Here is a 16,190-nt window from a genome sequence, read left to right on the forward strand (position 1 = left end):
GACCCTTCTGAGCAATGGTAAAAGGACTTTTGAAATTAAATAGTGCTTGGTCTATTTGATATTCATGTAGAAAAAGAAAGAAACATGACCTTTACCTCAAACTTTATCCCCAAATCAGGTGCATATATATTCATTATACATTTAATTGTAAAAGATAAAATAACATTTTAGAAGGTATAAATTGTCTTCATGACAGAGAACGCATTTGAAATAAAACAAAGGTCACCAGGCATAATTATAATTGTGACTACACAAAATTGATAATTTGAGAACTTCTGTCCATTCAAAAACAACATTAAAGAGAAGGAAGGGCAAGGCACAAATTGGGAGAAAATATTTATAAGACATATTTAAGGGCCTATATATAGGTTATATGAAGAACTGATACAAATCACTAAGGAAATGATTGACTGTCAAAACCAAAAGTGGATGAGACCCTTGAGCAGGATCTTCACAAGAGAAAATATTATCAACAAACTTATGGAAAAATCAGATTCATTTTTAATCAGGAAAATGCAAATGAAAACCATATCAGAATGGCTAAAGTTAAAAAGACTGACAATATAGGTATCGAGGCAGTAAACCAATGGAAGCTGTCACGTACTGCTGGTGAGAGTATAATTTGGCACAACCACTTTGGAAACCAGTTTTTGATCTAGCAATCCCACTCTGAGGAATATTCTCTGTTTAAATGCATGGACTTGTTCATCAAGATACAGTTTATAAAAATGCTTTGGTGGGATGCAGTGGCTTATGCCTGTAATCCCAGCACTTTGAGAAGCCGAGGCAGGTGGACTGCTTGAGCCCAGGAGTTTGAGACCAGCCTGGGCAACATGGCGAAAACCCATCTCTACAAAAAATACAAAAAATTAGCTGGGCATTTTGGCTCATGGCTGTAGTCCCAGCTACTAGGAAGGAGAATCACTTGAGCCCAGAAGTTGACTTGCTGTGAGTCATGATTGTGCCACTGCATTCCAGCCTGGGCAACAGAAAAAAAAGAGAAAAAACAAAGAAGAAGAAAAATGCTTTTAGCAGTAGAATTCAATTCAAAATTACTTCATACTGTAAGTGGACCAAATGCTTTCCAACAGTAGAATGATAAATATATTGAACTATATTCACACAACAAAATAGCAATGAAAATGAAAACTACAACTCTGTGCGACAACATGGATAAATCTGACAAACAAAGTTGAGCAAAAAAAGCTAGACCTCCCAACCCTCCTCCATAATGTTAAATAAATCCCATATAAATTCCATCAGGCAAAGTTCTACTATATTGTATAGGGATGTAAGCTTTAGTGTTAAAATGATAAAGAAAAATCTAGGAATGATTACCATAAAGGTCAGGATAATAGTTACCTTTGGGAGGGGGAAGGGACAGTGATTAGAAGTGGACAGAGGGAGGAGAGAATTTCATGTATTTATTGGCTTTGTTTATTTTCATGTTCTAGTTGTTAATTACAAAAGTATTTGCTTTGTGGTAATCTACTGAGCTGTACATTTTTTCATTTTCTACACACGTTATATTTATCAATTAAAATGTTTAAAATGTTAATGTAAGGCAAAGATCTTAGTTCCTACTGAGGAGCTGATATATTTCTTCTATCTTGTAAACTATTCTGTTTTTACTCTTTAGTTTTGCTGACAGAAATCCTAGAACTAAATTTGAGATTCAGGTCTAGCAGTTATATAAACCATATAAACCGTTGTGAATAGATAATTCCATTATTTTTCCTCAGTGTTTGACCTTCTACTAATACTTTTTCTTTCCATGATTGTTGTTTACCTACATGTATTTAAACCATTGTTTAGTTTTATTTATTTATAACCGGATAAGACTGGAATACAAGTGATATTACATCTTTTAAAATTCAAATTAATTACTTGAACCTTCACTTGTATAAATTAGCAGGAATATTACTATTTCTCTCAGGGATCTCTCCTACCTCTCAAATGACCAAAAATCCTAGAAGCATTAAAAAAAATGTAAAAAGAACTTAATTTACCAAATAAATATCCAACTCACATTTAGAAAGTAATTAAGGAAGTTTAAAGAATTTAGTGATGTTTATAAGAGAAATAACCATGTAGTAATCCTTTAAAGCATATTAATGCTGCAAATAAAATAACAGTGAATACTTTACCATAACTCCAAATTCTATAGTGCCCAAGTAACCATTGCTGAAATGAACAACTTGAGCCTAAAGAACAGACGTGTTGTCTTAACACACCTAGGATGGCTGTAACCTGTAATCATTATGGGGTAGGAAATTATAGTAAATTTTAACTTGAAAATTACTTACTTTACATAATCTGTTACATTTCTAAGTGTACTTCAAATTAAATTTACTTCCTGACTATAGCTCCTGAAATAAGTATAACACAATTAACTCCTTAATAAAATGTTTTTAATGTGAAACAAAAGTCTTACAGATGTTTGAATGCAATATGATTCATAGCTCAGCATTTCTAGGCATTTGAATAATTTATACATATAAGTAAGGTTTACTGCAACTAAAAACTGTAATAAACCAAAGTGAAACTCTTGCTTGTTTCACTTATAGGGATTATTTATAAACTTGACAATAATTATTAAGGCAAAAATTGTGACACCGAAGGTCTGAGTTACTAAGGAGCTTCTCTGCCAGTGATTGCCTCCTCACTTACATTACAACGATGGGTCAATGCTACTGATCAATGGCTAACTGTGAGCAGTCTTCCTTTCAAGAAAAAAAAAATCCATAATTATGTGAATTATGTTTGTATTTTATATACAGAGCTCCAGCTCCAAATCTGTGAGAGTGCATTTGGCAGAATCTGAACAAGCAACACAATGATTAGAGGTTTTTTTGTTTTTTTGTTTGTTTTTAACAGTTTTGTTACAATGTTTCCACCCCAAAATGTACCTGGGTAAGTGCTGGGCCCATTTTTCCTTATTCCTGACCTACCTGCAATTGTATTAGCTAGAACCACCTATTATGCCTAGCTGCTCCATCAGGAGCCTCTGCTGCCTAGGTGACCATGTCTGGCCAGACGGGCCCAATCAGGTAAAAATGACTAGACTAGACATGGGCACCTGATTTTAGGAACCAGTCCATAGCCAGCTTCTCCACCTCTGACTGACACAAAAAGATGCATTGAGACAATCCTATTCTTTCTTGGAGATTTGAACTAAGAATTTGCTAGAGGGCCCTGTGCAAAACCATGGTAGGCAGAAACTACGAAGAAGCTTGCTCAAAGTGGAACTGAAGGAAGTAGCAGAATTATGCAGACTGGGGACCACTGGAATCAACATCTGTTGACTCTGGATACCTTGAAACCCAACCACCATTCAGCTTCAATGTCCATAAGACCAGATTTTACTGTGATACCAGTCGTTTTTTCTTTCAATGTGAGCCTTTACAGTAAACTTCCTTTGTTAGGTAGGGGCTAGCTAATGCCAGTTGGTCTCTATTTCTTACATCTAAAAAGAAACCTGAAGTAAAACATAGAACAAACACCAGAATTGGGTCAAGGGTTGTAGTCTTATTGTTTCTCAATTAAAAGAATATTATTTTTAAAAGTTCAAAATAGAATGAAACAAAATCCCATTTAAATATGGAGCTGGAAGTTAAAATATTTTAGTGACTCCTTTGGACCTGAGACAAATTATACTGGAGACTAGCTGTCATCTGAAATCACTTTTTCTTAAGTTTTTTTGGTTCAATTATTGCATAAAGACCTAACAGAGAAATAAGGAATGTATTTTTATTTCTCTGTAGCCCCATACTCCTGGGGATGACATTTCAACCTTTGCTCTATCAGTTTCTACGATTTTCTTACCCTCTGAACCTACCAATACACTTTTCTTACTAGGCTCCAGCTTTGAATCAATCATGCTATTTGTTTTCTCAGCTCCTGAGCTGTTATATTGTAAAGATTCTTTACTGCACTAGCATGAACCTATAGTCATCAGCTGAGCTTTCAATGGCACATGACAATGTCACTGAGCAGCTCATGCTTCTCTTCTCCAAAATAGAGATTCCAAATTTCTAACACTTTCTATAAATCCCCTTCCAGCTCAGATTGTTCCTTTTTTAAAAGTTATTTGTATCCTACTTCCTAGAAAAAAAATTGACCTATGAAATATAAACTCCCTCATTAAAATTATGAAGCAGATAAGGATGTCTGTCATATGTAATTTTGCTCAGGGTGGAATATAGCTAGCTTTAAAACCAGCCAACTGACCATGAATCAACTATAGTTGTAAGCCTTTCTTACAGGTAAAGGGGTCCACTTTACAAAGTTTTAAGCTAAAACCCATAAGCAGAAGTCCCGAGGTGGAGCTTCTGGAAAAAATCTTTCTTCCTGATTGAAACAAGGAACTGCAGAGGTCATGATGGGACTATGAGGCCTAAAGCCACACTCTAAGGGTAGTAGAACAGAAGGATTCAAGGAGCTGAGGTTCCCAAGGTATCGTGCAACCACAGTACCTGGCCTGGGTGGCCTAGCTCTATGCCATCAATCCTTTACCCTTTGATATTCATCAATCCCTTACTTGTTTAAACCAATAATTCTCAAACTAGTAGCATTAGTATCACCTGGGAACTTGTTAGAAATCCATATTCTTGGGCCCCATACTGGGTAAGAAACAGTGTGGGTTTAGAAATCTGAGCTTTTATAAGCCCTCCAGGTGATTTTGACGCATTTTAATGTCTGAGAATCTCTAGTTTATGTCGCTGTCTTTTAAGTCTTCCTAAAAGCCAAATAAAAAATGTATTTTTATGCATATATGGGGCTAAAAAAATTGGCTAGCTTTAAAAATGTAACATTTTTATTTTTAATATATTAACGGCTAATATAAAAAAGTAAAAAATTTGTATAACAAAATAAAATACTTATACCGTGGTATGGAAGAAAAGCAAGTTATGCATGTCGTATCTACTATTCATATGCACATGAGTATGTACATATACTCCCAAACATTTCAAATGAAATATTCCAAATATTGACTATACATTATCTCTAGGTAGTGGGATTTAACTAATGCTTGTTTTCTTTGTTTTTTTTTCTTCCAAATTATCTACAATGAAGATGTATTGCTTTTAAAACCAGAAAAATATGCATAAAATATTATATATGAAGCATGCAAATAATAGATTTAAGAATAGACACTAGGTGAGACATAAGGATTTAATTACTAAGGATAAACTTAAGAGAAATTGTACTAAAAGCTTATAATGGGATAAAGTTGCAATGTTTTTTGGCAATCGTTTTACAGTACCAAATATACTCCCTGGAATCTTCACTACGATCAAGATAATGAACCTATTCATCACCCCCAGAAGTTTCCTCGTGCCCCTTTGTATTACTTTTGTTTGTAATAGGTAAGTTGACATATTTACTTTTGATTCATGGCTGTGTTCGACAAGAAGCTTGCAAAATTACTCAGAATTTAATAATCAGCTCTTACAAGCTAGTATGAACTGGCTACAGCACACCACTGATTCTGTTACTGCTCATTCTCCTTTCTCTAGTAACTTTAAGTAACTTCAGTTTCTTTGACATTTCCTCATCTTACCTATGTTTTCCAGGCTTTCATCAATTTTAAACCTCTCAATTCAGTGGTCGAGCTCAGACCTGGACCTAGAGAGACCTACACTTTAGGTTATAGGCTTAAAAATGAAGCCAAGCAGTAAATGCTTGGGGCAGTTTACAAGGGCTGAGAAATTGGAGGTTGCTGGGAAAAGCAGCTCTGCTATAGAAAGGGTCCCTTTCTAAGTAAGTCACCCTTGGGAGTTCAGTCTGTGAATGTCAGTAGAAGGATGAAGGGAAGCAGGTTACCCAGTTCTGATGTGGGGCATACTATTGCACACTGCTTTCTGCAAGCACCACTTAGTAGCACTAATTGAATCCAACCCCACTGATCATTTCAGATACCAACCCCCATCTGGCCTATATCTACTCAGGAATAATGGCTGTGGGTGTCATAGAGGTAATTTGAAAAGACATTTTCCTCTACTGCTTTAAGTGAAACCTCAAGAATATTTAAAAAAACCCTCAGCAGTCCCAAAATGTCTTATTCAGGGTTAATAACTTTCTTTCCACTGGCCATAATGGAATTTAGTCCTCATTTATGTGTTTTTGCTTTTATGAATCCCAGAAAGATGGCCTGATTTTAAAGCTTGTCCTTGATTCTTCTTCAAGCAGCAGGATCCAGATCATTCACTCTGCCACCATAAATTTAACATAAAACACTCCTAAACTGTGTCTGAGACGATTACAAATTTCTTTATCTTGCAGTAAAAGTACAATCTCAAAACTTTTACAATTCTTAATAGTATTTAGGTTACCCTAGCCAAGTGCAGGCCTAGGAATGCTAGGAATGTCCTAGATGCAAATAGTTTTTTGGTGAATGGTTATTTATGCAGAATATTCTGGCCCAAGCTGAAAATGGCTTTTGATTGTTTAGAAAGGAAATTACAGCATTTAAAACATATTAAAGTTTAAAATAACATTTTTGAGCAATTAGGATATAAAAGAATAGATGGGGAAGAAATTAGTTAAATTGCAAAACCCGTAAACAAAACTAACACTACTCATTTCAATTCAGTTCCCAGCCTAAGAAAATTTTCATTTCAGCAAGGCTTTTCCTGTCTTTTAGACTACTGGAAAAAATGGTTGGTTCATTTCACATGAAAGTAACGGACCCTGGCTTTGGTCTAGTATTAATAATGTAGATGACAGTGTGAGGGAACACTGGGTCTGGGGGTTATTCCATTGGCAAAATATGTATGAAAAACACAGGAATATTTATTCTGCTGAACTATTTTTATAAGCCTGTTATGGCTTCTAAATCATCAAGAGGAAGGTTCCTTTACTTGCTACTCTTCACATTTCCAAACCCTCCTGGTCTTTGAATAGTTGTTGCTGTTCAAAGTGTAGGAGTTTATGGAAGAGCAACATGGATATCACCTGGGAGCTCATTAGAAATGCAGAACTTAGGCCCCAGACCTGCTGAAGCAGGATCTACATGGTAACAAGATCCCAGGCCATTCACAATCACAAGAAAGTCCCACAGGTGACCATCTGCAGAGACTGTCTCTAATAATTTTGGCCCGCAATGTTTAATGCCTCTTTTCTCTGAACTTTTACCTTACCTTCTGTCTGCTCTATATAATTTAGCAGTTGATTATATGATCTTATGTTTCTTAATAATTACTGGAGGTATGCAAATCTTATTTACAAGATTATGCAAGTCTCTGTTACGGAGGTTTGCAATCAATGCTCATTATTCCATTGTTTGTTAAAGCCCTATTCTATTCCTTTCTGCCTTATGTTCTAAAACATTTTGAGGTCAGGTTTAGGAAAAATTATAAAAAATTATCCTAATATTAATAAAAGTAAATACATGCTTTAGAAAGAAGCTGTTAATAAGAGTGGAAGACTGTAAATAATTTCATACATAGTTTTTGTTTTCTTATGAATGCCAAGACATGAAAGTAAACTGTGCTCTTGGCAAATGGTTTAGAATATAACCAATCCTTGATTTTTCATTAAAATCATATCTGTAGCCTATAATCCCAGCACTTTGGGATGTTGAGGCAGGAAGATTGCTTGAGACCAGAAGTCAGAGACCAGCCTGGGCAACATAGTGAGATGCTGTCTCTACCAAAAAAAGTAAAAAAAAAAAAAAAAAAAAATTAGCTGGATATGGTAGTGCATGCCTGTAGTCCTACCTACTCAGGAGGCTAAGGCGGGAGGATCCCTTGAGCCCAGGAGTTCAAGGTTGCAGTGAGCTCTAATTATGCCATTATGCTGTAGCCTACAGCCTGGGCAACAGAGCAAGACCCTGAATCAAAAAAGAAGAGAGAGAGAGAGAGAGAGAGAAAAGAAAGAAAGAGAAAGGAAAAAGGAAAGAAAGAAAGAAAGGCTCAGTACGAGTACATCAATAGCAAAAGAATTAGAGGTACTATGGCACAGTAGTTAATTTAACATTTTTTATGGCAATATCTACTTTGTGAATTGACCATAGTATTATTTAATCTCTATGTGCTTGTAAGATCGCAATTTAATATCATTACAAGCCATCCCTTGTGTTTAAAGTACATCTCCATCAGAATTAGTTCCCAGATTGTATTAATGCTTAAAGAATTAAAATAACTATTAGCAAGAGAGGAATGAAAAATCTAGGAAAACGAACAACATAACACGTATATTGTACACACACACATACACACACACACACACACACACATACACACACAGGCTGACCTGTTGACTGCTCCAGGCAATGTTGGAATAGGAAATAAGTTTTCTGTTGAGGTTAATATTTTTGTGGATTTTTTTTAACCATTGTAAGAAAACCTGTAATAAACTTAAGAGTAGAAAAAAATAGTTTTGCTGTTAGGAAAGATAAAAGAAAGTTATCATATATTATGTTCTGTAGATTGTTTCTTTCGGTGGTATCAAAAGAATTGGCCCATGTTTGAAGATCTGAATTTAATTAAGTCTACACAGAATATAGTTTAAAGGTGTGAAGACTTTGCTATTAATATGATAAATACTTTTTCTTAAGACATTGTTTATCTACAGAAAGACTACCATATTCAAGATTTAAAGGTAGATTATTTTTGTTCACATCATTTTGATCTTAGGTTTTGCTTGATACATTCACAAGAAGGGGGCCTTTAATTTATGTATGCTTTAAGAATCGTTAATAGCTAATCTACAAATTAAAAAAAAAAATACCTGGCTAGGCACGGTGGCTCACGCCTGTAATCCCAGCACTTTGGGAGGCCGAGGTGGGCAGATCACGAGGTCAGGAGATCGAGACCATCCGGGCTAACACGCAGAAGCCCTGTCTCTACTAAAAACGCAAAAAATTAGCCGGGCGTGGTGGCACATGCCTCTAGTCCCAGCTACTCGGGAGGCTGAGGCAGGAGAATCCCTTGAATCCCGGAGGTGGAGGTTGCAGTGAGCCGAGATTATGCCACTGTACTCCATCCTGGGCAACAGAGCGAGACTGTGTCTCAAAAAAAAAAAAAAAAAAATTCCTTTTTTGTTTTTCCACAAAAATTTTTTCTGTGTTTTCCTTGAAGTTTTTCCAAGGAAAAACTTTGGAAACCATGTCCTGCCTTGAATTACTTTTAATAATCTCAAGACAGCATGGATTGGCTTGCAAAGACTAATAGTTGACTTCATGTTCCAGAAGCATCAGAGAATGTTGATCATGTTGAGAGCTGGCCCCTTTGCAGGCATCTACTGGGTTTCCTGGAAGTGAAAACTTGTAATTTTCAAGTATGGCATGGGGATAGTTGCTCTGAAATGCATTCCAGAGCTGTCAAGATTAGGTCTTCATGAGAAGTCAGGTTTGGAGAAGTCATTCATTCAAGATGATGTTTAGGTAGTAGAAATCAGTGAAGGTGATTGCAGAGGTCAAAGGGCATGACCCTACATTCTAATGACAGGAATTGTGTTTGGAAAATTTCAGTTTTCTTCTTAATGTGTCCACTTGAATGCATGCAAGCTCTGTGGAGATAAGCAGAGTCTATGGTAGTTTTGTCCTGTGGCTATCCTGGGCCCACTAGAATCATAGCAGATATGACAGAGGCACAGCTTGCCTCAGTTTCTGCTTACACACAGAACAGCTTCTTCTACATATAAAGCCACATATAATTTAACACCTAAACTAGGACACTTGTGACAGAGAAAAGAGATGCTATTGACAATTTCAGCTGGAAAACAGGTGGATACCAGAGGCATTTGGCTAATGGATCAATGAGAAATGTTGAAAAATGAACCAGCATCTGTGTGTTTTATTAATGGGTTTTCAAAGACCCTGGGTCTTCAGACCTAAGAAGAAGGTGGTATAGCAAAGCACTGGCTTTGGGGGTACACAGCCAGTTGAAATCCTACTTTAACATTTACTGTTTGTGTGATCTTGGGCATATTTGCTAATTACTTTGTGTCTCTCTGTTTTCTTGTTATAAATGGGAATAATAATTCTCACCACACAGGGTTGTTTTAAGAATTAAAGAAATGATGTATATATAGCATTTGGTGTGGTGCCTGGCACAGAGTAAACATTTGGTAAATAATCATTATTATTCTTAACTATTGTCCCTACTTGACCAGAACCTAGTTCTAGGTATAAGAATAATGCTACAGCATAGTCAAGGTGGAGAAAAGCCATTTTGGCCTCTTGGTCCAAGCATCCATTGTAACAAAACAACTCAGCCTGATGTCCCATGATCATGAAAGGAGCTCATGGTAGGACTGAATGAACACTGGTATCTTACAAATATTTAGGCTGAATCATGAGGACCAGGGCCCAAGCCTTTAGTATAGGCCTACTGCTTGAATAGGAAGGCCTTATACAACCAAAATGACCTAGATGTCCAGCACATCTTCCTGATGCTCTGCAATATTTATCTTTTTCTTGGAAGAGCTCATTAGCAAGATGGAAGATGTTCAGGTTACTCACGAATGTACATATTATAGACTTCTCTTTATGAGTATATGTGTTGGTTTATTTTTGCATTGCTACAAATACCTGAGGCTTGGTAATTTATAAAGAAAAGAGGTTTAATTAGCTCACAGTTCTGTAGGCTGTATAGGAAGCATGGTGCTGGCATCTGCTCAGCTTCTGGTAGGGCCATAGGGAGGTTTTACTCATGGCAGAAGGCCAAGGGGAAAAAGGCATGGTGAGAGAGGGAGCAAGAGAGAGAGAAGGGGGAGGTCCCAGACTCTCTAAACAACTAGGTCTATTGTGAACTGAGTGAGAACTCACTCATCACCAAGGGGATGGTGCTAAGCCATTCATGAGGGATCTGCCCCCATCATCCAATACTTCCCACCAGGCCCCACCTTCAACATTGAGGATCACATTTCAACATGAGATTTGAAAGGGACACACCTCCAAATCCTATCAGTATATGAATTATGTTGAAATATACTTTTCTGGGGGAATATAGGGGAAGTAGGGCCAGTGGTTTGCTCATAAAAAAATTTCAAAAATTGTGAAAGCCATCATTAAAAATTAATTTATATATAAACCTGTACTAAATAAAAGATCTTAAAAACAAAGTTTATAAATACTCAAAACTCATTACTTCATAATTATTTTACTACATTTTACTAATATCTATGCTTTTAAGTTTGTGTCTGTTGTGTCTGTATGGGAGAAATATTCTACGGTGGTCTGCTGTTGTCATTATACATCTTTTCTCAGTTCAGTGTATTCAGTGATGTCACCCTGGTAGCTTAAAATTAGCCATGATGGGAATAGTTACACCATGGAAACTGGTGAGCACTACAAATAAAGGCTTGATTTATTGTTTGTTGATTGTTGATTGCCTCGACCTTAGACAGTTATACAGGAAATGCACATTAAACTTAAATGTATGCCTTGACTGTAACCAGCACGGTGTGAATGGACCAAAAAATGAGGAAATATTCTTCAAGTATTCAAAAACAATTCTCTGATAGAGCAAAGAAGTCACTTCATCATTGAGAAACTACTGAAGTTCCTATATTTATCTTCATTGTTTCACTTTCTTGTTAACATAAAAAAATGTGTTAACCAACATTTATGTCAGAACTATACTGTGGCTCATCAATTGCAGCCATAGGGGTTGGCTGTGAATGCAACAGTTTAGTAAAAACAAAAACATTCTGTGAGATTCAATTAGCTATATATAATTTACAGTAACAAATATTGTATATATTATTATTTGCAAGTTGTATGCTAAGAATCCTTCATATTAGTCACAATTTATAATTATATGTATATGTCCATCTATCTATGCCTATATTACTTGTTTTTTTAAAATTATTATTATACTTTAAGTTTTAGGGTACATGTGCACAATGTGCAGGTTAGTTACATATGTATACATGTGCCATGCTGGTGCGCTGCACCAACTCATCATCTAGCATTAGGTATATCTCCCAATGCTATTCCGCCCCCCTCCCCCCACCCCACAACAGTCCCCAGAGTGTGATGTTCCCCTTCCTGTGTCCATGTGTTCTCATTGTTCAGTTCCCACCTATAAGTGAGAATATACGGTGTTTGGTTTTTTGTTCTTGCGATAGTTTACTGAGAATGATGATTTCCAATTTCACCCATGTCCCTATAAAGGACATGAACTCATCATTTTTTATGGCTGCATAGTATTCCATGGTGTATATGTGCCACATTTTCTTAATCCAGTCTATCATTGTTGGACATTTGGGTTGGTTCCAAGTCTTTGCTATTGTGAATAGTGCCGCAATAAACATACGTGTGCATGTGTCTTTATAGCAGCATGATTTATAGTCCTTTGGGTATATACCCAGTAATGGGATGGCTGGGTCAAATGGTATTTCTAGTTCTAGATCCCTGAGGAATCACCACACTGACTTCCACAATGGTTGAACTAGTTTACAGTCCTACCAACAGTGTAAAAGTGTTCCTATTTCTCCACATCCTCTCCAGCACCTGTTGTTTCTTGTTTTAAATGAGAGATGGTTGTTAAATATTTTCCAGAATACTACTCATTGCAACCTATGGATCTAACCTTGTCTGATGTCAGTACTGCCCCTAAGGGTAGTATGTAATCATGTGGGGTAGTGGGCTTGGCCATTGTGATATTTTAAGTCCATGGAGATGCCACATCAGTAGTGATTAAAGCCAGAGAGGTAAAGCTTGAAGACTGGAAAATAAGAGTGAATGGTGACTTAAATTGGAGGCACACACTTGAAAAGGGACAGAGAGTAAGTCAGGATGGGAAACTAGACAGCCATAGAAAGAATGAGATGAAGGATGGAGGTGGTTCCTGAATTCTCTCATTAAAGGAGGCCCAACTTATGTGAGGCTGCCAGATGATTTATTGTTCTGGGCACATGTGTAAAGGTGTGTGTATTTTATGTATATGTACATACATTCACATTTATATACACATGTATATACACATATGTATGCATATGTATGTGTAATTGTGAATCCATCTGAAGTTCAATTTTTTGTATGAAGGGAAGACCTGGCTTAATTTATTTTCTGAAAGTCTGCCAAATTTTATTAGCATGCTTATCAGTAAAATACATTTTTAGTGAGAGAGACACTTGAAAAACAGTGGCTTAAACCAGAGGCTCTCAGACTTTTAAATAAGCATCAGAATATCCTGGAGGACTTGTTAAAACCAAGATTGCTGGACTGCTTCTCCAGAGTTTTTGGTTCAGTAGGTCTGGAATGGGGCCAAAGAATCTGGATTTCTAACAAGTTCCCAGATGATACCAATGCTGCTGGTTTGAGGACTACCTTCAGAATTACTGGTTTCAACAAATAAAAGATTGACAAATATCAATGGTGATATGGTTTGGCTGTGTGTCATGGGAGAGACCCAGTGGGAGGGAATTGAATCATGGGGGCAGGTCTTTCCCTCGCTGTTTTCATAATAGTGATTAAGTCTCACGAGATCTGATGGTTTTATAAAGGGGAGTTCCCCTGCACATGCTCTCTTGCCTGCTGCCATGTAAAACATGACTTTTCTCCTCCTTTGCCTTCCACCATGATTGTGAGGCCTCCCCAGCTATGTGGAACTGTGAGTCCACTAAACGCCATTTTCTTTATAAATTACCCAGTCTCAGGGACGTCTTTATTAGCAGCATGAAAATGGACTAATACAAATGGATACAAAAAACTGACTGTCTAGAGTTAGGCCACTCAGGCCTGGGTGTGGTGGTTGTGTGATACTTTGGGAACCTCATCTCCTTGTTTTTTTCTCCTCCATAATCCTGCAAGTGTGGCTTTAGGCCTCATGGCCTTGCAAGGCTCCTGCAATTTCATGTTTCTTTCAAGAAGAAGAGGAACAGTCTCCCCTAAACTCCCCTCCCCTTCCCCTTCTTCAGCCTCCATCTGGAGATTTCTGCTCACAGGGTTTTGGCTAGAACTGTGACACGTAGCCACTTTTACCTTTAATAATGACTTGAAAATGTAGATTATTTTTGCTTTTCAATTTCTTAAACTAGATACATTTCTACCCAAAACAAAACTGGACATGGTAGACATTTATGTGTTCTTTGTAATTTCAGTGGCAGTGTTTCTAGTGTCTCATCATTAAGATGTTGGCTTCTTATATAGATGAAGATTCTCTCTTGACCAAACTCTGCTTAGGCCCCCATGAACTCTTTTTCAACTAGGCCTCAATTTTTGGACTTTCATGTCTCTGCATTGTACAGTTTTAGCAAGAATCCCACCAAGTTAGTTTAACTAAAATCCCCCACCATCAATATCTGATCACCTTCAATATCTAATGGAGTTCCTTCCTCATCCTCCACCATCCCGCTGGTGATATCTGAATACCTTGGCCTGCCTTGACAAGAATTCTCTTAGGTTTGTTCAGCCAGAATCCCCTCTTACCCCTGATGTATTCTCTTACTAGCTTTCCATCCGCTGACGACCCACACTCTGCTCCTTGGCTATAGATTCCCACTTGCCCATTCTATATTTAGAATTAAGCCCAGTTCTATATTGAAGTCTCATTTCCTGCATTGTAATAGTCCTGAATAAGATCTGTTTTTATTGCTTTAACTACTATCCAGCTCTGTTTTTTCTTTGACAATATGAAGGAGATATCTTACTTTCCTTTCTCACTAATAAAAGGATATCAAGGCCGGGCATGGTGGCTTATGCCTGTAATCCCAGCACTTTGGGAGGCAAAGGCGAGTGGATCACCTGAGGTTAGGAGTTCGAGACAAGCCTGTCCAACATGGTGAAGCCCCATCTCTACTAAAAATACAAAATTAGCCGGGTGTGGTGGTGCATGCCTGTAATCCCAGCTACTTGGGAGGCTGAGGCAGGAGAATTGCTTGAACCAAGGAGGTGGAGGTTGCAGTGAGCCGAGATTTTACTATTGCACTCCAGCCTGGGCAACAAGAGTGAAAAACACTCCATCTAAAAAAAAAAAAAAAATGGATATCAAGAATAGATTCTTTAAATGTGATTGTATGCTTTTCTTATTTCGTGTATTGATGTAGCTGGACTCATTGCATTGTCACGTATCCTAATAATAGATTATCATTGTATTTATGTATGATTATTTTCTTATGGTGTATTAAATTTTATTGCATATATTTTGTTTAGATTTTACATTGCTTTTCATTAATTAAATTGATATGTAGTTGACTTCAGAGTTATATTTAACAAGTTTTATATCAGGGTTATTCTAGCTTTACCAAAAAATAGCTATTAAGTGTGCAGTGTGTCCCTGGGAATCTACTAAGCTGAGGTTTACATGCATTATCCCATTTAAGTTTCACAGCAATTTTATGAAATCTATGCCTTAATTGTTATTCTTGTTTAGATGAGAATACTGAATTTGAGAGAGCTCATCTAAGGCCACTGATCTAGGATATTCTAAGGCTCTTATTCCCTAGACTGATTTTTTATTTATTTGTTTCACTAGGAAGCCTTCCATCTTTTGTTACTTTGTAGAATAGTTTATGTTGTGTGGAAATTATTGATTTCTCAGATGATTTAAGTAATTTATCCATAATATAAATCCAGGTACCTATTATCTGATTCTGTAGTCACTTGATGAATTTGTTTTGTGATAATTTAGCATTTTATTTATAGTTGAACTAAATTTTCTTTTCTTTCTTTTTTTTTTTTTGAGACAGTCTAGCTCTGTCACCCAGGCTGGAGTGCAGTGGTGCAGTCTTGGCTCACTGCAACCTCCACCTCCCAGGTTCACGCCATTCTCCTGCCTCAGCCTCCCGAGTAGCTGAGTAGCTGGGATTACAGGCACCTGCCACCACGCCCAGCTAATTTTTTGTATTTTTAGTAGAGACAGGGTTTCATCGTGTTAGCCAGGATGGTCTTGATCTCCTGACCTCGTGATCCACCCGCCTCGGCCCCCCAAAGTGTTGGGATTACAGGTGTGAGCCACCGCGCCCAGCCTTGAGCTAGATTTTCAATGTCTTCTTTGTCATTGAGATTGTCAAATTTATTAACATAGAATTGAACACAAAATACACACATAAAAATCACCTCCATAGTTGTCACAATCTCTTTCTATTACAATTATTAAAGAATTATAATTACATTATATTTTTCTCAATTAGACTATTGCTTTATCTGTCAGTTTTCTCTATTTTCTAATTTACTGTATTATAAATATAAGATCATTACTTTCTACCTCCTGCCTACCTTAAATACTACTATAGTT

The 16,190-nt window shown here is 36.9% G+C and overlaps 1 long non-coding RNA gene across 2 annotated transcripts in view; it reads left to right on the plus strand.

Moving 5' to 3' along the window:
* The window catches only part of LOC103783712 (uncharacterized), a 220,410-nt gene that overhangs the window by 2,252 nt on the left and 201,968 nt on the right, over window positions 1-16,190 (plus strand). Inside the window, exon 2 of one of the 2 annotated variants that reach the window (XR_609284.6) lies at window positions 5,264-5,369. The exons of the other annotated variant lie outside the window; for it this stretch is intronic. This is a non-coding gene — a long non-coding RNA (uncharacterized LOC103783712). The remainder of the gene's footprint in view (window positions 1-5,263; window positions 5,370-16,190) is intronic. 2 annotated transcript variants of the gene reach the window in all.

The sequence above is a fragment of the Pan paniscus genome, chromosome 12 (assembly GCF_029289425.2).
Source record: "Pan paniscus chromosome 12, NHGRI_mPanPan1-v2.0_pri, whole genome shotgun sequence".
NCBI lineage: Eukaryota > Metazoa > Chordata > Mammalia > Primates > Hominidae > Pan > Pan paniscus.